We start from the raw sequence: 27,630 nt of genomic DNA, 5'->3' as shown, positions 1-27,630 counted from the left end.
GTTCCCTACTTTGCTAACTTAGTCTAAGTGTGTCATCTGTGTAGGAACTTGTTAGCAGGCTAGTTTAGGTCTCTGATATATAAACTAATGTGCAAACAGACAATTGTTTACTTAACCAATAAAGTTATTTTTGGTTAAGATAAAAACATGAGAATATCTAGACTTTCAAGTGTGACCACTACCACAGAAGATTTCAGGCCAAGATACCATGGGAAGAAGGCAAGAGTAGAAAGCAGGGTGGGAAAACGTGTAAACAGTAGGAGGCCTTGGCCTGACTTCTTTTTGTGGACTTCATGTCAGCTCTCATTTATGTCAGGCTCGGGGGATTGAAGTTACTGTCTTGACTTTCCAGTCACCTTTGCACCTTTCCAACAAGGGTGCCACACCCCTAAACTGAAAATGATTGGGTGAATGTTGGGGTTTGAAGGAGAGTGGCCCCGATAGGCTTATGGATTTGAGTGTTTTGTGTCCAGTTGTTGGAACTGCTTAGGGAGTATTGGGAGAGTGGCCTTGTAGGAGGAGGTGTGTCAGTAGGGAGAGGCTTTGAGCTTTCAAGGGTGCTTGCCAGGATATAAGTTCTCAGCTACTGCTCCATTGCTATGCCTGCCTGCTTGCTGTTAGCCTTCTGAAACTGTAAGCAAGCTCCTTTTATAAGTGCCTTGGTAATGGTTATCTCTTCAGAGCAATAGAGCAGTAACTAAGTAACCAAGACAGTAACTTTTTCCTTTCCTTTCCTTTCCTTTCCTTTCCTTTCCTTTCCTTTCCTTTCCTTTCCTTTCCTTTCCTTTCCTTTCCTTTCCTTTCCTTTCCTTTCCTTTCTTTTCTCCCTCCCTCCCTCCCTCCCTCCCTCCCTCCCTCCCTCCCTCCCTCCGTCCCTCCCTCCCTCCCTCCCTCCCTCCTTCCTTCCTTCATTCCTTCCTTCCTTCCTTCCTTCCTTCCTTCCTTCCTTCCTTCCTTCCTTCCTTCCTTCCTTCTTTCCTTCCTCCTCTCTCTCTCTCTCTCTCTCTCTCTCTCTCTCTCTCTCTCTCTCTCTTTGTTTCTTTTAAGTTCTAGAAATGGCTCATGAGGTCCTCTAGGCTTTGATTTGAGGTGACAGGAGAAAATGTTGAAAATTTAAAAGGAATTGTCAAACAGTATTTTAAATGCATTTAACACATGTCTGAAAATATAAGGAAGATAATTCTACTTCCTTCCCTGTTGAGAAGCAGACTTATAGACACAGCTGGCCTCTAAACTGTACTGAGATATGCTGGTTTTATATCCTCAGTAAGTAAGGAGGCTAATTTACCCCTCTCCTCCCTTACTCTTAAATCTGCCCTTCACTCTGAGTATTAGTTTCTTTCCTTATAGCAATGACAAAATAGGAGACAGAAACAACTTAGTTAAGGAAAAGATTGATCTTGGCTCAGTCACTATCTTCAGAGGCCACCCTCACCTGCAGACTAATACATAGAATTTACACTTCACGCCCCATTTGTCTAAGATGTGCCTTAACAAACTTCCCTGTCTTAGCTTTCATCCACATTTCCCATAATTCCAGGCCCAGCAGACATGAACATGTTCTCAGTCTCCTCAGCTTCATCTCTCCCCTCTGTCAGACATAGGCTTCTCTACTTCTACCTGTGAAGTAACTCATCCTGGGTTGTGGGTCTCTGTGTTTAGTGTCCATGTCAAAGGCCAGCTCCTTCTAAAATCCTTCCTGTACATCCATCCAAGTTTCAACATCGTACTTCATCACTGAGAAAGGTCACACCTATCTCTTGGCTCCTCACTTCAGATTTAAAAAAAAATGTATTCTTTTCTCATACAGTATGCCCCTAGTGCATTTTCCACTCTCCCATTACTCCCAGTTCCCCTCAACTACCTCCCACAGATGCACCCCTCATCTGTTTCCCCGTAGAAAAATTATTTTTTAAATTTCTATATCAGTGTTTCTCAGGATTGTCTGTGTTGATGTCTACACTAGCCACTGGCTGGAACTGTTCTTCATAAATGACCATATTGCCTCTCCAAAAGCTGTCCCACCACACAACAAACACACGGAGTAGTACCAGTGTGGCATTTATGCAAATATGTACTTTATTCATCGTCATACTCACATGAGATGTTTCCACACATACACGACACACATATACTTGCACTGACTTGTGTTCGAAAGCACAACTGAGGAGCTCTGTGAACTTCTAGGGCACAGAGAAATGGGGTAATACAATGTAGGCAAAATCAAAATTTGATTTTTTTTTACATCCTTAATCATCAGGGAAATGCAAATCAAAACAACCCTGAGATTCCACCTTACACCAGTCAGAATGGCTAAGATCAAAAATTCAGGTGACAGCAGATGCTGGTGAGGATGTGGAGAAAGAGAAACACTCCTCCATTGTTGATGGGATTGCAAGCTTGTACAACCACTCTGGAAATCAGTCTGGCGGTTCCTCAGAAAATTGGACATAGTACTACCGGAGGATCCAGCAATACCTCTCCTAAGCATATATCCAGAAGATGTTCCAACTGGTAAGAAAAACACATGCTCCACTATGTTCATAGCAGCCTTATTTATAATAGCCAGAAGTTGGAAAGAACCCAGATGCCCCTTCAACAGAGGAATGGATACAGAAAATGTGGTACATTTACACAATGGAGTACTACTCAGCTATTAAAAAGAATGAATTTATGAAATTCCTAGGCAAATGGATGGACTTGGAGGGCATCATCCTGAGTGAGGTAACCCAATCACAAAAGAACTCACACAATATGTACTCACTGATAAGTGGATATTAGCCCAGGAACTTAGAATACCCAAGATATAAGATACAATTTGCTAAACACATGAAACTCAAGAAGAACAAAGACCAAAGTGTGGACACTTTGTCCCTTAGAATTGGGAACAAAACACCCATGGAAGGCGTTACAGAGACAAAATTTGGAGCTGTGACGAAAGGATGGACCATCTAGTGATTGCCATATCCAGGGATCCATCCCATAATCAGCTTCCAAACGCTGACACCATTGCATACACTAGCAAGATTTTGGTGAAAGGACCCAGATATAGTTGTCTCTTCTGAGACTATGCCGGGGCCTAGCAAACACAGAAGTAGATGCTCACAGTCAGCTATTGGATGGATTACAGGGCCCCCAATGGAGGAGCTAGAGAAAGTAACCAAGGAGCTAAAAGGATCTGCAACCCTATAGGTGAAACAACAATATGAACTAACCAGTTCCCCCCGGAGCTCGTGTCTCTAGCTGCATATATATCAGAAGATGGCCTAGTCGGCCATCAGTGGAAAGAGAGGCCCATTGGTCATGCAAACTTTATATGCCTCAGTACAGGGGAAAGCCAGAGCCAAGAAGTGGGAGTGGGTGGGTGGGAGAGTGTGGGGGGGGGGTTGTGTGGGGGACTTTTGGGATAGCATTGGAAATGTAAATGAAATAAATACCTAATTAAAAAATGGAAGAAAGAAGTAGTTAATTAAACATTTATTATCTACACAAAAAAACCAAACAACAAAATTTGATATATAGGTTCAGTTCTCATCTCTGAAAGTTTTTGGGGAAAGCATACTGAAAGCGAGATATATTTCCATTCAAAACAGTGAGCTCTTGTCTATGTTCCAGAAGGCCAGAGTGTCCTCTGCCAGCAACTTTGTACAGTTTAGCGCTCAGAGATGTTCTTTAAGATTTCTGAAAACACTAGGAGTCCAAATCAGAATGTAGTCCTGACTTCAGATATTCTCATAGTCTTCCCAGGAATACTGTCTTCCAAAACGTAGTGAGCTTCCTCAAGGGTACAGGATAGATATCCTGCTAGCAAACAAGGGGATAGATATTAATTCCTGTAGGTGTAGCACATAGGTGTGAACTTAAACTTTAATCTTTATGTTGCCTCTGTTTCTACCTAGGAAAATTCACCATTTCCTCTTCAAAATTTAATTTCCTGTAACTAAACACTTACATCTTCAATATTTTGTACTTATCCTAGCTTTGCTCAGAAGTTCTTCCAACTTGCCGATGTGTTTGCTTTTGTTGTGTACATTGACAAAATCAAATTTCTGGGTATATGTGAGGGTTAATAGCAATTGTCAACTGGACAGAATCCAGAACCACCCGGGTAAGAGCTTCTGGTTATACCTTGATTGTGTTCATCGATGTGGGAAGACCCATCTTAATTATGGCCTCCTTGACTGCTCTCCATGATGAGTGCTGTAGCTTGAACTATGAACTAAGATAAATCCTTTCTCCTTTAAGCTGTTTTTGTCAGAGGGTTTTATCACAGAAACAGGAAAAGAAACTAAAGGAGTGTATAGCTTCAAACGATGAAATTTGTTCATTTAAATCATTTTGAGAATTTCTGCAGAAAATAGCTTGCTATGGACACACACATTACACACACACATATGGAGAGAGAGAGAGAGAGAGGGAGGGAGGGAGGGAGGGAGAGGGGAGGGGGAGTGGGAGGGAGAGGGAGAGAGGGAGGGGGAGGGGGAGGGAGAAAGAGAATGAGAGAGAAATTTTGTGAGAACCACCACTAATATCAAATCTACTAATTCATGTACATGGGTATGCCATTCAACTTATTTATATTGCTTTATAGTTTTAGGATTAGGAATCATGTACGTATTTTGTTAAATTTTTCCTAAGGCTTTTATGTTGGTTTTAGTGATAATTTAATTTTATTTTTGTTTTCCTTCCTCATGCATAAATTTAAGTTAATCTTAAGTGCTGAAGATGCATCCTGTAAAATTGTTACTTCTAACACCCTCCCATCCTTCAGGGACTTCTTAAGCTCTGGAAGGACTTTAGGATTCTCTGAAATGGACCAGATACACTTGGCTCCTCCTTCCCTAAGTACATACAAGTATTAAGGATTGTCATACAAGCCGAGACAGCTGGAAGAGGCAAAGGCCAGCTGAACTGCCCAGAAAAGACACTTCCCAACCTGTTTAGTTGCCAGCAGGTTACACAGTATGCCACAGAATTCCAGATCTTGTAAGTGGTCCACAGGGTGGGCGGGCTTTTGGAGTAGCAGATGCTTCAACGTCCTCCCTCCTCCCTGTTAGTTATCTCACCTGTACTCGTTAGAACCCAGGAAAAACTCACTGGTCCATAAAATTGGACTTTGGTGCAATCATTTCTTTGGTTTATCATCACTTTTCTTTTTGAGGTGCATGTGCGTGTGTGCGTGTGTGCGTGTGTGCGTGCGTGCGTGCGTGCATGCGTGTGTGTATGTACAGATTGTGCTACACCAGGTAAACTTTGTCATACAACTCTTGATGTTTTGAATTGATTAAAACCCCTTGTACTCCATGTATACCTGAAAAGAATATTCTCCTAACTGAACGGACCATTTGGAAGATTTCAGTTGGTTTTAGTTGCTTTATAGTATGATCCACATCAGCCATATCTTTAATGCTTATTGTGATAGTGATGGAGTGTATATTGTTGAGATATAAGACTATAATTGTGAACTTATCTCATTTGCAGGCTAGTGTAAACATTTCTTCCTTTTGGAATGACTGAAGCTCTGTTTTTAGGTATTGTATGTGTGTTAGCAGCTGTATATCCTTTCATGTACACTCACTTTCATTATGGAATTCCTCACTTTATCTCTCACAATATTTCTTATCCTAACATCTCCACCATAAAATATTTATATAGGCCTTCCAGTGTAGGCCAAACAGTTAATGGTCATATAATGGTTTATTCTGTTACTATTTTTTGTCCCCTTTATGAATTTAAATTTAGAGTGGACTTTATATTGTTGGCCTAAATTTGGATATTGCCCTTTTTTTCTGCTTTAACCACTTCTTTTCGAATTGGATGTGAAGGTGAGTTAAATTTAGTACACTCATTAGTATGATAGAATAAATCTGTAATTTGCTATTTTTTATTATTTTATTTGGTTTTTGGTATTAATTATTTATTATTCACTTATATATGTCACAGAATTATTTGAAATGTCTTGCTTTTATTCTTGTATTTCTCAAGTTAACAACACAAACGTTTTAAAGTGATGTATGTCTTTAAATCCTATGATATCACTCCACAACATAAAGATTCTATACCTGTGAACTAACTCATTTAATCCCTGGCCTCTAAACGCATCTTGTAGATAGCATCATTTTGTGTCTATTAAATAAGAGAAATATGTGAATAGACATATATTTATATACATATCTATATATATATTCATATATATATATATATATTCACAAATACTTCCAATGCTTTTCATTCCCCTTATACATATAAGCATTCTCAACTGGCCTCTTCATTCCTCTGATTGAAGAGAACCAGTTAATTTATCTCAGGCAGGTCTGCTACTGATGAATTGTTTTCACATGTTTTTTATCTGAGACAACACTTAATTCTAATTTTTAATTCTGATTTAATTCTGAAACTTAATTCTATTGGTATGATATTCTAAGGTGGCAATTTTGTCATGCACTTTCCCCTTAGAAGGAACTTGAAAAGTCTACTTAAAGGAGCTTATGAACTGTGACTGTGTTTGTTTCAGGTCTGTTCTTTGGAGAGTCTTAAGGACTATTTGGCTTCTGAAAAGTTTGAAATTGACAGCAAGAACTAGAAAGCAAATTTATCCAAAGATCCAGAGAACGTGTCACACCCCTGTAATTCTAGGACTTAGGAGGCTGAGACAGGAGGATCACAAGATCAAGGCACGCCTTTATAGTAAGACTCTATCTCAAACAAACCATCATCACCACCATCATCATCACCACCATCACCACCATCACCACTGTCACCACCACCATCCAGGGAAGATATTATGAGGTTTCAAAGCTATAGTTCTTTCTGTCTACAGGGAGGTATGGATGGTTAGTAGGCTGAGACAACGAATTGACCATCAGAACTCGGGGTAGGATTTAGATGTGAATTCCCTGCATTTTGGTTATGGCTTGTGAATGAGATTAGGCTCTGTTTCTCAAGGTGAAAATTCACAGACACCGCCATTTGCGAGGTCAGTGGTGACCATTTCCATGGTGCCTTAGGCCCTTGAGTCGGACACTTTCCACTCAGATGCTCTCCCTGGAGATCAACTTTCCTACTGGGGTTTACCATTTCTCTGTTGAAGAACCAGCAGCTACACATCCAGCTGTTACAGCTGTGCCACCCATCAAAGAAAGCAGTTTTTTCCTGCAGACTACTAAGGAGAGATTTGCACTTTAGATTTCAATTACATGATGTTGCGGGTCTCCCAGTCCCCGGACTCCTGGGCTGGGTACTTATGAATACAGTTCTTAGGCTAAAGCAAGCTCTGGTCAGTATTTCTGCTATGGTGCTTGGCTTGTAGCTGTTTGTTAAAAGAAACCCTTTGAGGGTATAAGCCTCATTAGACTCTGGTACTTTCTGTTTCCCCTGTCACAGTGGCTACAAAAAGTCGATGACTGGGTTCACCCACTAAGTTATGACATCATTTATACTTTTCCTTTCAACTTAAAATATGAAACAACAATAAATCATTCAACCTTTGCCATCCATTTAACCCCTGTGTAAACTGTCTGAGGAATATAATGATAATTACCTTTTCCTGGGACAGAGTTGGGGGAAGAGTCAATTAAGGCTTGTACTGTGCTTTGAGATCTTTCAATGAAAGGCTCAGGGTTATTATTGTTAACAAGATACTGGAGGGTATTTGCCAGGCAATGCCTCCCTTTGAGCCAGCATGTCTGTCATTAGTAATTTGGGGGCTTGGCACAGAGTCATGGGAATGTTTTAATGGCTTTTGTTCAACCCCAGAAATAGATCATGGAGTTGCTAAAAGAAATGTTGGTTTTGCTTCTTTGCTCTCTTCTGGGTGTCTGTCTGCACACGTGGCGACTTTCAGAAACCTCAGGTTTCCTAACAAGAGTCAAGGAAGTAGACAACGGGGTCTTATGTTGTCCCATAAACCTAGATAGAAAAATGGCTGCTAGGTGTGCTCCGGAGACTGAGTTGAAGATGGGTTAATCCATCACATTGGCATTTTGGGCTGAGCTGACACTCTGAAGCTACCTGGAGGTCTTGCTAGTTTATTGAGATCCAAGAGTGAGTGGGGAGATTCTCTTCCTCTAAGAAGTATTTGGGAAATGTCGGTGAGTTTCAACAGGTTATTTTCTTTGCAAGCCATCTCCCAAATGCTTTTCAGGGCTGATTTGATGAGTCAAGGCGGTTTTGCTTCTGAGAGACCTGGGCTTGTTTAACGGACATGGGCAATGAGCATGTATGTCTGACCAAGGCTGTGCTGGCTCCTCTTTTGAAGAGTCCATGCTATATAGCTTAAGCTCTAATTGATGAAGAAACTGCTCTTTTGAAAGCTCCCATGTGTCCCTGTGCTCCCGGGTTTGTTTCCGACACCTCTGTTCCTTGTTTTGCGTTTATAAATTCTTCAGTCTGCTTGTCAACACAGCAAGACCAACTTGAGGGAAATGGCAGCCATTTTGAGATAAGGATGGCTTTGACTCTTACTGATGGTAATCTTGGGAAAGTCCCTAGACCTCTCCAAGCTTCGTCTCAGCAGCCGATGGAGACAGAGAAACAGAACAGGACCATGGAGAATGGTTGGGGCATTGGAGTCAAATGATTATGGTGATTTCAGGCACAGAATGTAGCTTAAACTGTGAAGTGACTCTGACTCTGACTCTAATCAACAACCCACAGGGGTCAGCAGATGTTTCTGTGGAATTCCTTTTCCTTTCACAAACCGAACTGAACAGAACCAAACCTAAAAGGAGTCTATTTGCTTCCTTGCTTCTGTCAAAACAAACAGGAAACCCAGAAACGTGTGAATAACATTTCCTGATTTATAAATGATATACTTAATTTGTTTCCTTTGAGAAGATTAGAAAAGTTCAACTATGGGTGCAGCCTGGGTGTGGTGAACCAGCTTAGAGCTTATGGTTTTATTTGATCTCTTATTGGCCAATTTCTGCTGCCTTCTTTTTCCTTTTGCCCAAGACTACTTTGGGGTTTCTTTTTCTTCCCCTCTTCCATTTCCCTGTGACATTGACAGTATCTTTTTTTTTTTTTTTTTTTTTTTTTAATTTCCTTAATGGAAAGCCAGACTCCCTGCCTGAGGCACATTTTCACAGACCATACAGTTTTCCCCCCGCTTCAGCCTCACACAGAGCCTCACCTCTTTTTCACTTCCAACAATACAGGAATGGCACCCCGGTCCACGGAATATAGGATGATTCACCCTAGACTGCATTCTTAGGAGAAATCAGAATAAATCTTTCTATTTGTACCTAAAAAAGAAGCCTAAAACAAAAACAATCCTAAGTGGCTGTGGATACCATCATTAGGAATGCAAACTTGCCAGCAACTTGGGGCTGCCTCTGTAGATGGGTTTGCCAGTCGTAGGCCCCATAATTGAAGCTACTGCTGATCTTGGTAAGACACTGTCATTAAAGGAGACATGACAAGAGTGCTTCCATTGCCTTTCCGGAGAAATATGCCGAAGAAACCTCAACCACTGAAGATTTAATAATTATACTGGAAAAGGCATGTCCTTGTGCAAAATGCCTGGGAGTCTTCCTAGTTGCAATGATCGACCGTCTTTTAATAAAAAATATTTTATTTTTAATTATGTGTATATATGTGGATGCTCTGTGTGGATGCACACACACACGCACACACACACACACACACACACACACACACACACACACACACACACAGAGAGAGAGACGCTCACAAAGGCTAGAAGCAATGATCTGATGTGGCTGGAGCTATAGGTGGTAGTGAGCCACCTGACATGGTGACGAGTAACGAAGTTGGACCTTGTGCAAGAATATTACCACTGAGCCATTCCTTCAGCCCATGTTCTTATTGCTGCTTTTGCATGAGGAACATGGCTGCTCCACTTAGGGCAGTGTTTATATCTAACATGTCCCCACAGAGTCATGTGTTATGGCCTGCCCCCCTCAAACAGGGAACTTGTAAGACTGGTGCTCATGAGACTGGTGGCCTTTGGGTAGGAAGAACAGATTGCTGAGAAATCACCTTGCTGCCAATGTCTGGCCCAAAGCCCCACACAGAGAATCATCAGTGCCTGATTATTGATATAATGTTAAAGATGTGAACATCTATGAGCATCCAAATATATATATTTCCTTATGATTTAATGTTAGCATGATGTAGACGGTATGGCATTCCTGCTATGACACTGTGTCATTAGTGCTTCCAGAGGATATGAAGCACTAGGGGGAGGGGGTGGGTGGGATATCTCTCCCCATTATTGACTTTAGTTCAGTAAGTAGTAACATTGAAGGCACACACAGGTGTGTATGTGTGTGTGCATGTGCGTGTTGAATGTGTTGGGCTGTGTAGGTGAGAATATGCTCTAGAGTTGAAACATATAAATACACACACACACACACACACTCATGTAGACAGATACATACAAACACACAGCAAGACATCACATACAATACAGACATATATTATACAGATACACATACAGGTACTCAGACATCACACACTCAGACATAGACTTATATAGACATGAATACACAGACACAAATACATAGTTACAGACACACTTATGTGCACACACACACACACACACACACACACACACACACGCCCCTCCCTCAGACAACTCTCACTGGGGCCACAACTTAGCTCTTCTGAACATTTCTGAGATAAGGACAGTAGACCTCATCTTCTGAAGTTCTAGAAGACCATCTATGTGAAAGATCTGGGCTAGCTCCAGAAACAAAGTAGCTGATTCCTAAATGTGCTTTCCTGACTTCCTCTCTCTCTCTATCCTCATATAGCATGTCCAAGATCTGTTTGGAGATGGCTGGATCTATAGTCGATGTTCCAATGAGAGTTGTCTGATTCTCCGAATAATTAGACACACATGCAGCCAGCCCAGACCACTTAGCTTGTAAGAGAACCCTGCTGTGCTTAGTGAGTTAACAGACTCTGGAAGTGATAGGTGCCTGGCCTCTTACCCTTCTTTGCTTCTGTCTTTGGTCTGAAGGATTTGTAAGAAGGAGTAAGGGCCCTGGAGAGACATTAGGTCCCTGACAATGAACATTCCTTGGTATGAAGACATGGTCAGAATGACAGATGAGAATTGTCCCTAAGCCAGATGCCTCCAGGAACCTACCTATCCTGTTTATTTCACATTTGCTCAAAGAGCCTATATTTTTGTTGCTGCTTTGAGGCAAGCCAGTGCCTTGCTATTGCCCCATTTGTCCTGGAAGTCACACTCAGAAATCCCTGGCAAGACTTGGTGTGGTCTTGCTTGGCCACACACACTGATGAGCAAAAGCAACTCTAGTAATGTTGCTTATGTGTGAAGGCCTTGTTCTGAACCAAGAGAAACAGCAGTGTGCTGAATATTCTTTTCATTTTGGGGTGTGTGTGATGTATGTGTGTGTTTGCAACTTCACACTTTGTGTGTGTGTGTGTGTGTGTGTGTGTGTGTGTCTGGAGCCAAAAGTCAAAATTCATACCTTCCTTTATCAATCTTTATTATGTAATATATATTTTAAAAATAATTTTTAAAAATTGAGACTAAAGTGCAATTATATCATTTCCAACTTATCCTTTCTTCCTCTACATTTCCATGTACATTTGTGTGTGTATCATAAAGTTAATTTTTATTTTATTAACATTTTGAGAATTTCATCCAATGTCTCTTGATCATATTTACCCTCACTCACCCAGTTTCTCCCACATCCTTCCCTCTTCCCTACCTATCCTGCTTTGCGTTGTCATCTGTCCTTTCACAGTAATCAAGTCCACTTTGTGTTGCCCATGTAGCCTTGCCTGTGTGGCCTTCCTCTGGAGTTTGGTCAATTTACCAGAAGCTCTACTCTTAAAGTCCTCTCTCTGTGTCTCTCTGTCTCTGTCTCTCTCCCTCTTCCTCTCCCCCGTCTCTACTAGAAGCCAATAATTTTCCATAGCTCCTGGGATAAGGGCACACTTTTGTGCCCACCTCCTCTCAACATCCTGGGGTTTTGTCCAGCCTGAGCTCACACAGGTCCTGTGCATGTGCTCTCAGAGCCTCTATGAGTTCATATGTGCATCTGGCCAGCTTTTTCCAGAAGACATTGCTTCCTTGTTTCCTCTGACTCTTCCGCTCTTTCCCCATTCTCTTCCACAGTGATCACTGAGCCTTCAGGGGATGGGGTATGATGTAGATGGTTCATGTGGGACTGAGCATTCTGCAGTCTTACATTCTCTCCACATAGACCAGTTGTGGGCAATCATCTTCTGTAAATAGAAATGTCTCTGATGAGGGATGAGAGATGCATTAATCTGTTGGTAAAATGATGAGGCATTAAGAATAAGTTTACTACAGTGTCCATTTAGCAGAATAATAGTGGTTGATTCCTTCTTGGGTCTGTGACCTTTTTAGTTACAGATTCTTGGCCCAGTAATCATGCCAGGCATGGTTTTCATTTTGTGGAGCAGGATGTAAATCCAATCACAAACTGGTCGGTTAATGGCATGATGTTCATGCTTCACTCTTACAAATGTCTGTCTAGTGTTCTACCTCACCCACCCCCCATAGTGTTCAGCGACACCCTATCCTATTAGCGGATGCTCTCTTTATGGCTAGCTTTAGATATGGCCTAGCACGTGCATAGTCATGAGCAATAGTAATTAATTTTGAAAACTAACTTTTCAATATAATTTAATTTTGAGCAAGGTAGCCATCAGTCAAGGGTCTACATGTGGTCATAGTAGGAATAATGAATAATTGCTTTCTGTCTCCTAGCATTTGTAATATGCTCTACCATTGCAGTTCATGTGTATACTCTCTTGCCCTTTTCCTTGTCCTGATCATTAATAATGACTAATAGATAAAAAGCTAGTGGCTCAAGGAAGTATATGAACATAAACAAGACCACCCTGACTCTTGTTTATGTAGCTGGGAACAGTCACATGTCTGACTCCCAAACTCCCCACACTGCTTGTCACCCTTTCACTGTCTAGAACTTATTAGCTCCAACCAATCAAAGCCAAATGGGTCAAATTTACCTCTAGGATATTGGACTGAAAGTATCAGTAACCCAGCCAGAGATAACAAAAGCAAAGAAGGTGATTCATAATGATTATTTGTTGTGTGTGTGTGCGTGTGTGTGTGTTTATATTGTGTGTGTTCTGTGTGTGCATTCTGGGTAATGGATGTATATGTGTGCATGCATATATATGTGTTCTTTATGGGTACATTTATGCATGGAGGTCAGAGTAGAAGCTTATTCTTTGGGCACTCTCTACCCTGTTTTTCTGAGAAAGGCGTAAGGCTCGCTCATTTCTCTAGGTTGTTTATCCAGTGAGTCCTGTGTTGATGGTTTCCACCTCTCCCATGCTGGGATTACAGACTCATGCCGCCATGCCTGACTTTAATGTAAATTCCAGAGTTCAAACTCAGATTTTTCTGTTTGTTAAACATTTTAATAGACAAGCCATCTTCTTATCCCAGCTTCTTCTGTTTAAAGCCATCACACTATGACCCATACCAGAAGCACCAAGACTCAGTCTAGTCCTTATTCACTGGAGGGGCTGTCCTGGAGTTAAACTTGTCAGGATTTGAACTTTACGTATGCCATTTTGTTCTGTATCTGAAGTTTTGTTCAACTCACATCCTTATTTGTAATCTACCTTCCTGTACAGTTGTGAGGTTTTTAATACTCTTTTATGCATTAGATATATACTACACAGCTCCTGAGACAGTATGCAAATTTACAAAACCCCAGCTATTATTATTTTTTTCTTCTTGTGCTAAATCTGATTGCTCTTTGGAGTCCCCAGCCTACCCTGTTGACCCTGGGCCAGCCACCTGCTCTGTTACCACCTTTGTTGTCCCCAGGAGCCCTTGGACAATTCTTGAACTTTGCTCCCATAGTAGGAATATGTGAACATGATATGTTCCAGATATAGTCCAGGGGCGCAAGGTGTCTGCTAATTGGAAATGGAAGGCTGGATGCAGCTCATAGTTTTCCAGTTAGCCAGTTACGTTCACAGGCAGGGGGACTGGATGTGATTTCTTCTTAGAATAACTCCATGGAAACTTATGGTTTGTTTGGATCTCAGCGTCACATCTAAAATCCCCTCTGTCTTCTGGAGGTCCAGCTTGGGAACTTGTCTCACTGACTTGGTTCTTTCTGCCAAGCTAGGCAAGTAGAGATGCTCCTTGTTGGACCTGGGTCAAATTGCTTAGCCAGGACACTTAGCACTGGGGCACACCCCCCCCCCCCCCCGCATTGAACTGAGCCTTTGGCTACCGCTGGAAGGATGCTACTGAGAAAGAGGCAGAGATGTGCATAGCTTATGGGGGTGATGCCTGCCAGGAACTTGGGATAGCCTGCAGCTATTAGGGCAGGATTACTTATGTCAGCCCCTCCCAGGCAACAGGTTCGAACAGGAAGATTAGGGTGCTACCCTCACCCAGGTCAGAGGAGACATTGGCAGACAGGAGAGCAGGCCCTTCCAAGTCTGGGCTCTTTGGGGCCTGCCCATTCCAGTCTGGTTGTTGGGGAAACCTGTTGGGTAGGCCCCTGTGTATTTTTCTGCAAGGTTATTCTTACAGCCAGGCAGAAAAGTGGGGTGAGAGAAGGGAGCCTTTTAATGTCTCTGACATGTACTTGAGAAGCTGCCAAAGGGTGGTTTATGTTTCTTAAACAGAGATGTGTTATGATAGCAAGGTTGCCTCTGTGACAGTGATAGCCCAGCCCTGTGTAAGGCTGGGGCTCCCTGGCAGGTCCCTGTGCCAAAGCAAGAGGCAGGATGATGGAAGCAGGGGGTTCCAGATTTGAGGGGGCAGGAAAAGGCATGCATAACTGCCCAAGAACAGAGCATGTGACCTTAGAGTAGACATGCCATCTCCTGATCCCGTCTCCTCATCAGCTAAATATTAAGGTGGTCTACCTCCCTTGGATACATCTTCTTGCCACACATTCTTTGTGTGAAACAATTCTGGGCATTCATAAACCTACTCTCATTTAATCCTATGATGACAGCATTAGGCAGATGCTATTTTTATCCTTGTTTCACAGATAAAGCACAGAGAGACCAAAGGACTGGGCCAAGGTGTCATCTCAAAGCTGAGCTCAGAATCTGAGCAGATCATTCCAATATCTCTAGCCCCAACTACTGTGCTCTGCTTCTAGAACTTTCCTAGGACCCTCATCACATAAGCACTTACTTCAGTTTGGAATAGCCCATGAGTTGACCTGACCCTTGGATGAATGTTTGTGTCCTATATTCTGAGCTATCCACCTGGCTTTTATTCACCTTAACTTCGGCACCTGCCTCTGAAACTAATATGGTTTTCGTGTGTCAGATGTTTTCCAGAGACAAAGAACTTGAAATAACAGGTGGTTCTGTAGGAAATCATCCATTCCTGCTGAGGACTCACAGTGAGTACTTAGGGAATGTTTATGCTCAAGGCAGTCATGGGATGGGGAATGATGTCATTCCCAGGAATTTCTCAGACCTGCCTGCAGGATCAATCATGCATGGGAACCCCTCACACAGCAGCCATCACAGGGCTCCATGGACTCATCCCAAGTGGGATGTGGGTCAGGCACCATATAACTTTTCCCTCACCAGGGAGACAGATCTCCATGCTCCTACTGAATGACCCTGGTAGAAGAGCCAGCCATCTTTCTGACTTGAGGAGGAGGCTTTCAATCATTTTTCTAAGCATTCTGACTCACCCTCACCTTCAGCTCAGGTCTAATATGGAAAAAATCTCTGAGACGAGAAGTGATTAAATGGCTTCAAGGAAAAAGAGCCTGGCCCTAGGCTATGTGTCCTCCTCCTCCTCCTCCTCCTCCTCCTCCTCCTCCTCCTCCTCCTCCTCCTCCTCCTCCTCCCCCACGTCCTTCCAGCCTCTGTGTTTTCAGAGTGCAATGGAATGAAAGGAGTTGAGTGGTGGTTGCTGGCTGGACACTATATGGAGCTTCTCCCTTCCCAGGAACCTCCCACATAAGCTTCTATCATCGAAGTAATCATACATGGTGTGTGTGCAAAAAACACGTTGGGCATCCCATCTCCAGGCCAATTAATCCCATGCCTGACATCTTCTAAAAGATGCTCTTTTGCTCTTGTGTCTTTCTTTCCATCATACTCACCTCAAGCTTCTGTGTTTGTGTTTCTGAGCATCCTACACCCTATCTCTGGCCATGATGAGGGCTGCAGGCGGGTGGCATGAGGGAAATATGCCATCAGTTTATTTGGCATGCACAGATAAGCTAGAATGAAAGAATAAGTCTAATTGGTCCCTAAGTTGGAATGGGTAGTTGACTTACATGGACCACAAAAAGAAAGATCTTGGGATTATTATATTTAATGTTCTCATCTCCTATTAGCAAAGAAAATCTTATAGAATATTAGAGAATATGCTGGTTTTGTTGTTGTTATTGTCTTGGTCGTAGTAGGTAGTAGGTGATGATAAATGTCTGGATTTATTTGCACTATATGAAAACAGTCAATCAGAAAGTCTGTAAATTTACACAAGTCCACTACACATCTGAGTCTGCCCCAGAACCAGAGCTGCTGTCTTGTTGGGACTTAGTTTCCTTGTCTTCATTGTACACCTGGAGTGATGGGTGAATGTCCTAGTTACCTGCTTGGAAAGCTCACAGGGTAAATCTTACTATTTAAGATGAAAAGTGAGCTGAAGCTGGGATCAAGAGTCTTCTTAGCATTTCGAGTTGAGAACTTTATTTTCTCAAGGAGATGTTCTCACCTGGTAAAGACAAATTCTTGGCTCAGGAAAACCAACTCAACAGTCACCTGTGTCCCTTGACAGGACTATTGCTTGGAACATTGCCGCACCTGGGTGTGTTCGAGGGGCCTTTGACGCAGAGCATGAATATCTTTATCCACTCAGGGTGAGGCAGCGGCAGCCGATTCTCACTCCCAACAGGTGGCTTGGCTCTCATTCAAACTCCCTTTGATTCTTATGGAAACCCTTGTTCTGGAATCACTGACAGGTGCTCTGAAGTGTCTGTCCTGGTCACTTGGCTATCTTGTGAATCAGGAGGTACCAGGAGGCTGTCTGGGCTCTTGCCAGTCAAAGGAGTTGAAAGTCTGTCTGATTGGCTTACTAAGTTTATGAAGCTTCTTGTGTAAGCATCATTCCAAATATTAAAGAAGACCTTTTGTTAGATTACATTAACTTAGGAGACAATATTATCGTGAAAGGCAAGTTGGACAAAATTAATTTTAGAAGTATTAGAAATTTTACACTGTAGGTGAATCTAATGACCATGTATTGCTTGTTCTCTCCTGTTTGCTTAGTGGCTAGCATGCAATTGTTTATGCACACATGCAAACACGTACTCCTATGCGAACACACTTTTTACTCTCTTTGGACCCCATGTTCAATCACTGTACTATCCTATATTCCAGGACCTGCACATTATTTGTGCAAAGGCCCAGATAGTAAATATTGAAGGCTTTGTGGCCATCTGGTCTCTGTGGCCACCAGTCAACTCTGGAGTTGCCACACCTACACATTCTATGACAATATGGAAATTAATGCTGTGACTGGGTCTCCACAAAGCTTTACTTACGAATAAAAGCCATCCGAAGGCTTTGACAGTTTGCTGACACTTGGCATAAACCAAAGAGGAGATTGAAGAGTCGGATTCAACAAACATTCATTGGAACACTTATTACGTGTCAGGTGCTTCAATTAATTTATTTTATTGAACCCTTCAAAAGCTGCGAAGTAGAAAAGGAATTCCCGGTTTATAAATGAGAAACCAGAGGCTTAGTGAGGTTCACTTTCCTCCAGACGTCCAGCTAGTAAATGGCAAAAGAGAATTGAACACAGGGCAACATCACTCAAGTTCCTTTGTCGTTTTTCTCTGTAGGCTTTCCAAGTAGACTGAAACCCCATAAGTACTCACGTCTCCAGAAGCTATATTGCTGCCCTTTTTTCTTTTTCAGGGAAGTGTGAATGTGTCATAACTTGGCCGAGTCTAGCTGCAAAGCATGCTGGGACCTCTGGCTCAGGAGACATCTGAAAGAGGAGACAGAACCAGGAATAACATTTAGTGGAACTAGCCTAACTGGAAGGCTGGCTATTGGTACAGGGAGGGGGCCCTCAGTGGTGCAAATGTTGAGGTTTCAGGTTAGTCTCAGGCTTTGACAGTCAAGACTTCCCCAGTCCTGATTGGGTGAGGGAACATTCTAGTTTGGTATAAGACACTGAGCAGAGGTTCTTAGAAAGAGGGAGGTGGAAAGATTTGGCTACTTTTTGAGACAGAGAATGAAGGCAGAGTGAAAAGCAGGAGTTCTAGAGGTGCCTTGGCTCTTCCATATCAAGGTCTAGCTCTTAAGCAGGCTGTTGCTGGACACTCTATTAGATGCTCCTGTGTATCTAAATTCTAGAGTTAAAGTGTATTTACCCAGACTTCAAGACCCACACTTCATCCTGGAACACTCATTTCCCAGATATCCCAATGCTTTCCTCCCCCTTATTTCTTTAATACAGAAATATTCTGCTTAAGGGAGTATTCCTTGGCTATGGATTTAAATTTCCAATCTTTCTCTCTCCTCTAATATATTATTCAGTTCCTTTGCTTGCTTTACAGTTTGCCCCCCCCCCCCCCTTAGCATGCACCATTAACCTACAAAATGGGTTACCTTGTTATCTCGTTTCTCTACTGCTCTCTAGGAAGTCAGGAGATGCAATATAGCTTTATTAGTATACACACAGTGTTTGGAACATTGTTCACACTCAATAAATATCTGTTGGATTAATGAATTAACTTACCATGAGTTGTAATTATGCGTTTGATCATCTCTTCCCCTTTTTATCACAGCCGAGATCTGTAAGAGAGAAGACCACGTCTATCTTTTCCTTGCTTTATCCTCCACACCCAGCCTATATTTGGTGCTCAACCAACGTGAATAAAATGAGGAAGCATTAGAAGTGGGTATCACTCAAAAGGCAGAGCAAGAAGAACATCTTTCCTCTCTCTAACCTCGTCCCCATCCATTTTAGTTGCACCTATTATAATTATTTGAAAAGTTTATGCTTCCCATTAATCTACTAATTCCTTATGGAGAACATGCTGTTTATTGGTTATCTCTAAACCCGAGTTTCATAATGTCAACTGACACTTAGTAGGTGATGGTTGCTTGCCTGATGTGTGAACCTATACTGCAGGAAGCAAAGAAAAGCCTAGTAGCCTGAAATTCATTTCAGAGGTCAAGATTGGTGGGATTGAGAAGACATTGTTTAGGAACAGCAAATGGAAGGCAAGGTTTTTTTTTTTTTTTTTTTTTTTTTTTTTTTTTTGTTATTTTGGTTTTTCTTTGTTTGGGTTTCAATTGCTGTGACGAAATACCAAGGCCAAGATATTTCATCTTCCAACTCCATCACTGTGGGAAGTCAGGGAAGGAACTCAAGGGGGGACCTAGAGGCAGGAACCAATGCAGAAGCCATGGAAGAGCAGTGCTTACTGTCTTGCTCCTTATGGTTTGTGCAGCCTGCTTCTTTATAGCATACAGGCCCACCAGCCCAGGGCTGGCACTGCCCACATTGAGCTGGGCCCTGCCATATCAATCACCCAATCAAGAAAATGCCCCATAGGCCAGTCTTCTGGGGGGCATTTTTTTCATATAAGGTCTCCACCTCCAAAATGATTCAGCTTGTGTCAAGCTGACAACAGCAACAACAACAACAACAACAACAACAGCAACAACGGCAGGAAACCAAAACAGTAACTTTCAGACTATCTCTAGGAAGGGCTGAGAAGATCAGATATGGAGGAATGACTATCAGTCCCAGATCATTAGGTCTTTCCAGACACTGATGGTGTTAAGGGTCTCAAAGAGCTGAGGCAGGTAATGGAATCAAAGACAGACCAACTAGGAGCCCAAGTAACCTGGGCTAGTAACAATCACTCGCTAGTCGTGGGAGACTCTCTGGGAGCTATGGGTCCCTGTTGCTACAGAAAACACACTGAGAGTGAATTCAGTCTTTTCACAATAACATAGAATGCGGATAAGACACCATGGAGCATGTGTCATAATTTGCTTTTCACAACTCTCTAAATTCCAATACAAGAAATAGGTGGTTGGTATATGGCTTGGCTGCAAAGAGTTGTTAAATTACAAGTTGCATCCCTGGGAGGATGGAGGATTTAAGAACTTGTGATCTGGAATGCCTTTGGCTGGTCATTTAACTGTGTGATGAATGGATAAGGGGATGACTAAATGTACAGAGGGGTTAATAAATGGCTGAAAGACAATTTTGCAACTTTATTTAAAGACAGAGCTTTAAGGAGGAGTTCATTTAGGATCCACAGAAACCCTCTAGATGGGGTAGGGTTGCAAAGGCAACTGGATTTTAGAGACTTATTACTGCCCATTTTGCATGAGCTCTGTGACATGGCTCTTTGAATGAGGCAGATCCTGAAAAACATGGATAATTAACTAGCACTCTGATTTTGGAAGCTACTGAGGTTTTCTGTGAATGATACCATTTGTATGATATTTGTTGGTGTTACATGACTGTCTTCAAAAAAGCAACATTTTCCGTGTCAGGTCTAGGTGTATTTCCTTGAAGGACAGAATGAGTTGAAGAAGGTGAGTTCACATTGCCTGCTTCCCATGAATGCCCTGATATTTCTGTAGTTGCTTTCATTATTCTGTGTGATGCTGTGTTATCTGGGGTCTAAAGATATATGAGTACTTGCCATTGTCACTTCAGAGTGGACTGGGTCAATATTACAGTCAGTAGGGAAACAAGAAACATGACAGATTCAGGTAGTGAGCCAATGGCACTACACATGGCCCAAGGAACAATCAGGACCCTGGGGCAGCAGTGATTGGCAGTATGGCATGGCAGTAGAAAAAGGGTGGACATGCATACTATGGAGTCCTTTGTGTTGATTACTGGGTATTTTAGCTCCATTTTTTTCTCTTTTTTAAAGATTTGTTTAAATTTAAAATTTTGTGTTTGTGCTTTGAGGGGTATATGTACATGGGGGTGCCTGGGTGCTGAGGCCAGAGCCATCAAATGTGTGGGCCTGGAACTCTTCCTTTGCAAGAGCAGCAAGTGTCCATCATTGCTAATCTCTGCAGCTCCCTGACCTTTTTTATTTCTTCTTCTTCTTCTTCTTCTTCTTCTTCTTCTTCTTCTTCTTCTTCTTCTTCTTCTTCTTCTTCTTCTTCTTCTTCTTCTTCTTCTTCTTCTTCTTTAACTTATCAAGTATTACATTGAAAGAATACCCCAGCTCTTTGGGACTAAACCACCAATCAAAGAAAACACATGGTGGGACTCATGTCTCTAGCTGCATATGTAGCAGAGGATGGCCTAGTCGGCCATCAATGGGAGGAGAGGCCCTTGGTCTTGCAAAGATTCTATGCCTCAGTATAGGGTAATGCCAGGGCCAGGAAGTGAGAGTGGGTAGGCTGGGGAGTAGGGAGAAGGGGGGAGGGTCTAGGGGATATTTGGAGAGGAAACTAGGAAAGGGGATAGCATTTGAAATGTAAATGAAGAAAATATCTAAGAAAAAAAAGAAAGAATAGCAATGACCCATTCCCACCCCTGCCCACACACACACAGGCACACCCACAATAATGTTAATATTTCCCTGTTTTGAGATGGGATATGTTCGCAGCAGGAGCAGACATGGTATACTAGGAAGAAAGGGGATTGGCTATACAGAATCCCCAGGGATGAAATTCAGATGGAAGCTGAGAGTGAAGAGGATGGGCTGAGAGCTAACACTGGAGCAAAGAAAAGTAACCTAGTACCAAAAAGATGAAGAAGCTGAAAGGGGGATTAGAGGTTAACACTTAGAAATGACCTTGATTTTCAAGGATTTGAAAGTATGATCTCCTATCTTTATCTCTGTAACAACTACGAAGCACATGGCCTGGCCCCCGTTTACAGAAGAGACAGCTGAGGCTCAGTGAAGTCAAGTGGCTAACATAGATCAGACTGCAAGTCCATTGACTTCTGACTTCTGACTTCAAATTCTAACCTATAGCCAGGCGTGGTGCCACATACCTTTAATCCCAACACTCCGAAGCTGAGACAAGTGGGCCTCTATGAGGCCAACCAGGTCTACATAACTAGGTCTATGCCAGAAAAGGCTGCATAATGAGAACTTGTCTCGAAAACAAAACAAGACACATCAATGAACAAGAACAACAAAAATCTGACCTATAGTGTGACTGGAAACCAGCAGACACACCCTGTATATGAGGAAGCGTCGTGTTTGGCTGGGATAGTGCATAGACTACACTAGAGAAATATCTGCTTCTTTTAGGTAGAAACAAATTCAAAACCCACCCAACAATGAAAACAGGACAGAGTGCTGAGTCACTCTCCCCAAGCAGCCTGCAGGAGGTAATTATAAACAGCTGGAGCAGACATCATGGGACTCCGGAGAAGAGTCCAAGAGAAGCAGGACTAGGGACTGGCTCTGGAAAGAGGAAGTTTCTGCAGAGGCCAGAGGGAAGAGACTCTGGCCATCTTGATCCTGGTGGCCACTGCTCAGGCAGGTCTTGCCCTGCTCCCCCATTCTCTCTGCCTTGCTAAAAACCGTTAGTCTCCATTCCTAAAACTAGCCACTAAGATCTATTCCTTTATTTGGCCACTTCCTCCCCCTGAGGCTGACTACCAAGGTCCAGCTATCAAAGTATTGAAGTTTAACAATCAAAAGCCCCCTTTGGCTCACCTAATTAACATTCCCAGTCAAAATTAAACACCTCATCCTAGCACAGGGCTCCCCCCTTTATCTTTACAAACCACCATTTTCCTACAAGCCACAACTGTCTCCTCTGAGGCAGACCTTTGTCCCACTCTCAGACAAATACCCCATAGCCCTCTCCATTACCCCCCACTCTTTCCTCTTCCTTGTTCTCTTCCCCCCTCCCTGGTCCTCTATTTTCTGTCTTTGTCTTTCATTCCCTGCCTTCTGTCCCTCTGGGGTAAGTAAATCTCTTGTGCTGAGAACTTTGCCTTGAGGGTTCTGAGCCTATATGAATCTCTCACACTGAGCCGGACTAGAAAGAACTGGATTGAACCAAGCAGAACAGGCCCTACTTGGAAAGCAAAAGAGAGCTAGGAATTTGAAAGCTCCAGAGATCCTTGAACTATGGGGTCTCTCAGGAGGGAGTAAAGTGCTAGACACATGGCCATGAAACCTTTAAGTCTTCACCCTCCGTCACAGGAAAATAAGTTGAGAGTTGAGGCAATAAAAGCAGCAGAGGCCAATGAAAAATCTCCAGGTAGAAGGGCAAAGCTGAATGATGGAAGAGCCCGTTTGGACTCAGAGGTTATTTTTTTTCTTCGTCTTCTGAGGTACTGGTAGCTCGTTTATCTCGAAAGGCCAAGTAACTAATGCCTTTTTATTGATGAATGGCCACTTGCCTTCTGATGTACAACCACTTAGTTAATTTTCCCCTTCCTGAAATTGCTGTACCTCCAAGTTGTCACACCTGCCAAGCTACCTCCATCGAGAACCCAAGGGCCCTTAGGAGAGCTCCCGAGTCAAGGTCCTGAGCAGGAAAGGCCTTACATGCCACTGACCAGAGCCCCTAGCAGAGAGTCAGAAAATCAGCCCCGCTGAACAGAAAGTAGGAAGTCAGGAGAAGAAGTAGATCTGGAGCTTGGGCTGAGGGATATTCATTTGTTCTCCGAGCTACCATTCCTTGGTACCAGCCCTGCCCTGAGGATTAGTTATAATGTCAAAGCCAAGTTGTACCAGAGGCATTTAGTGTCAAGTGAGGAGACCGCCAAAGTGCTTTGCAGTCAGTCCTTTTGACTTGGCTGAGTGAGTTTTTAGCTATGATGATAGTTTGTGACTAAGTGCTTCAGTTATATGAACAAGATCTCTTTGCGCAGAACCACAATGTGGAGCAGAAAAGGCAGCACGGGCCCCAAGGCGCGTAGGATACGGTAGCAGCTCGTTTTGAGTGAAATCCTAAAAATGTATGTATGAGGTCAGACAAGGGTTGGATAGACTTGGGTCAGCATATCACTCGGCACAGCAAAAGCGAGTGCTGTCAGAGAACATCGAAACGTCCCTGGGATGCACCTGTATGTGAGTTAGCGATATGTAAGATGTCAGTGAAACCAGCCTATTTCCTGTCAAAGGTATACTCAGGAGCCTGGGAGCACAGGAGGCATGGTACAGAGTAGATGTGCACTGAGCCTCCCTTTCCTTCTCCTGTGCTTAAGGGTGGATGTGAGTGGTGAAGACTCCGAGGCCTGTGCTTGGAGTTATTTCGGAAGATACCATATTTATCACAGATCAACAAGGATGATTTAGTGCCTGCCGCAAAGTGGGAATACCACTGCACAGCCAAGAACACAGTTGTTAAAGTCGTAAGAGCGTGCCATGGAGGGCAGATTTAGGATCTCCAAAGCTGTGTTACAGGTAATCTCCAAACTCCTCCTTCAGCTCATCTAGCTAAAGTCAGAGAGTTCGTGTTTAATGAAAACCAAAAGCTCCTGCTTGTGAACACACATCATATCTGAGCAGTTACGGGCATGCAATGGGTTCTTAGCCATTGTATCAAGAAAGGAATAACAGCACTCGCTATCTGCCCTGCCTCCCTTGGATTCAACTCTTGGGTCTCTTTCTCTTTGGCGAGTCTATGAGTTAATTTTGCTGGGATTCTGAGCTGCACTCAGCTGGCCTTTATTAAAGGGTAACAGGTTCTCTAAGGGACCTCCAGGATGAGGCCAGGTGTTGGCTTTGGTACTGGATGGAGGCTGCCCTTAGCTCTCATTGCTATCCTTCTAGGTCAAATGACGACATTTGTCCAGCACATCAGGGGTAGCAGAATAAGTGAATTGGGTTGCAGAGCCCTGGTAGCTGAGCTTTACCCTCTTGGGTTCAGACAATGATTCTCTGCAAAGCCTAGGCCCAAAGGAGGAAGCTCCCTCTAACAACATCTTTCTGTTATGGACACACACAGAGTGAACTTCCCTCTATTGCTTAGTGCCTGGTCACGTTTCTTATCTTAGCAATTGAAAAAAAAAACCCAGTTGTCTGTGTGCAAAAAGGCCAACTTTAGTGACCTTCCTCCCACCCGCAACCTGGTCTATTAGAAGCCATGAAACTCGGTGACCTGAGATTCTTGGGCACACAGAATCAACTGTGCATCAAACATAAATGCATTAAATCACCAATTCTTCCAGTTTGTTGACCTGGGGAAAGTATACTCGAAGTGTACACTTCTGCAGCATAGTTTGTAAATACAGAGTTGATCTAAATACTGCACATATACTGTCGGTATATAGTATATGCTCAAGAAATACCAGATAGGCAATCCCTCGCATATTATTTGAATTTGCTCAGATATAAAATATGATGACCATCCTACTCTGTCTTCCTAAAAAGACAACCCCACCCACCCACCATGGCAGTCTGCCTGGGATTCATTTTCTGTTTGTTTCTGGACAAGTTTTACACACTGTATGTCCCATGGAACTTTCTCCAAGGCATCTCTGACGGAAGACAGGCTGTAGGGATTGGAAGCTAGGAAGCTGCTCTGGTCCTAAGATCAGTTAAGCAATAGGAAAACTCCCTTTGAGATTGACTGCTGACAAGAGTTCTTCCTGTTCCAAACCCGAGGCAGACACTGAAGCAGAGGGATGAGCCAACCAGCAGTGGTTTTTTCCTTGGGATGAGATGGCCCAGCTGAGTGAGGAGGGGACCCAGTGCTAGACTCTCCTCTGCCCATGCATTCTGTGAAGGAGGCCATCAGGATGGGAGGTCGCCATATTGGCCAAAGACTTGTCTCCTGGGACTTTCAGAATGACAGAAGTGGCCCAGAGTTCCCATCCAGGGTGGTCTCTGACGGGAATGGGAGAATCTAGGGAAAGTTTTGATGAAAGAACATTAAAACAGAACCATATTTTGGGGGCTGAGATTTCCAACTTGGAGTCCAAACAGAAAGTATTAAAGGCTCTCTACAAAGACAATGCTTTCCTCCTTCCCTTTGGGGCTGAGATGGTAGAAGTTTCCTTGCTGTTACTGTTTGCTTTCTTAAACACAAAAGCAAGTTTAGCTCGGAACTCCAGGATGGAGCTGGGGAGAGAATGATCCATTTATTAGAGCAGAGGAGACACTTTCCAGCAGATCTGCAGGGAAATGCCCTTTGCCTGCAGGCCCTTGGCGCCCAGGCTGGGCTAAGCTGATTAAAGCTCCATTCAGAATCGCAATAACCCAAAAGCTATGCTGGGGCCACTGATGGGCCTTAAGATTAGCCACTAAACTGATCGCTCTCCCTGGGATTGTGGCTGTTGTATTTTTGGAAACTGAGCACTTAAAAAAAAAATTCTATTTTCTCATGGCTTTCCGTGCGAACCTCATTAATTTCCCGAAGTCTCTGCAGAAGAACAATTGCTGTAATTCCATCTGGCAAGGTTCTAAAGCCTGAAAATTTCTCATAGAAAATAAAATATATGGAAAATGAATAGACACACTTATATATGACCTCTGTAATAGATGGCCCAAGTATACATAATAGGCTACACTCTATATACAAACACACACATATGTGTATATAAATATTTTTTTTCCTTGCCTTTCTGCCCTTATCCTGGAATTCTTAGCAATTTGGCCTGTCCCTGCTTATTAATGATGTTTCCAGAGCAGAGCTCATTGGTGCATTTTCAGCAATGGGCTGATTAATAGGTGGGCACCGGGGAGCTCTTTGAAAGCCAGGGCATTGCTGGCTTGTTGACCTTGATGCTCAGGGGATAGTCTTGCTTCAAACTATGGAATCTCAGTTAGCATCATAAATTGTGGAGCCACTGGTTTTATTACCCTTCTGCCTCCTGCTGGGAATGTTGTTTCTCTTTAATAATGGGCTGAGCAGCAGCAATGAGCACCCCTCCTCCTCCCTCACTTGCCCTGTGCATTCCTCTCCCCCACCTCCACTCTCCACCTCCTGCCTTGATCATCAAAGAGGAGGCACAAACACACTCCCATGCACACACAAATGTCACACACACACACACACACACACACACACACACACACACACACACAAACACACACACACACGCTCCTGGGATCATACATATATACAATATCCATACCTGTCACCCTCCCTCTGTTTAGCTGTAAGACTTAGTCAGGACGCACCCCCTTTTCCTGGCTTGGCATAACTAAATCAAGCAGGGATTTTCAAAGGCTTAAAAAAAAAAGACATCAAAGCAAAACAGAAAGTAGCCAGTCCAAGGATATATGAAAAGCATAAAAATAGTCTTGTTTTCAAAATAGAGAATTCTAGAGTCTCAGTCAAAATAGTGACAAGTGGCCTGCTTTCTTAGTAGTGTTCTCAGAAGAGCAACGGTGACGCTGCTACTTCTGTTTCTTACCTCTCTTTTTCTGCAAGAGCCATCCCCACTTCTGGGCCCTCGGTGCTTAACCTCACAGACAGGCTCCAAGATCCTAGACCTGGGCTAAGGGAGCCTTCTGATTGATCCAAGCTCTCTCTAGCTCATGCGTCACATCTCTTCTTCTTCGTTGCCACTCTTAGGGAGGTGGGGGTTGGGTGTTCTTGTCCATCAAATCCTCTTTCCAGTCAAGAGTATTATGTTTTTCTCCCCTTTCACAATAAGCACACAGTTGTAAATTTGTGTTTATTTATGGGTGCATTTGGTTAATGTCTGTCTCC

At 43.0% G+C, this 27,630-nt stretch overlaps 1 long non-coding RNA gene across 1 annotated transcript; it reads right to left on the bottom strand.

Moving 5' to 3' along the window:
- Window positions 1–3,462: 3,462 nt before the first annotated feature.
- On the bottom strand, window positions 3,463–27,430 carry 9130015L21Rik (RIKEN cDNA 9130015L21 gene). Its single transcript, NR_040499.1, has 4 exons — window positions 27,332–27,430; window positions 18,749–18,804; window positions 17,880–17,992; window positions 3,463–3,801 (listed from the first exon to the last, which is right to left on the bottom strand). It is a non-coding gene; the product is annotated as an RIKEN cDNA 9130015L21 gene (long non-coding RNA).
- Between the last annotated feature and the right edge of the window lie 200 nt (window positions 27,431–27,630).

The sequence above is a fragment of the Mus musculus genome, chromosome 2 (genome assembly GCF_000001635.26).
Source record: "Mus musculus strain C57BL/6J chromosome 2, GRCm38.p6 C57BL/6J".
NCBI classification, from domain to species: Eukaryota; Metazoa; Chordata; class Mammalia; order Rodentia; family Muridae; genus Mus; species Mus musculus.
This window is presented reverse-complemented; position numbering and strand designations above follow the sequence as displayed.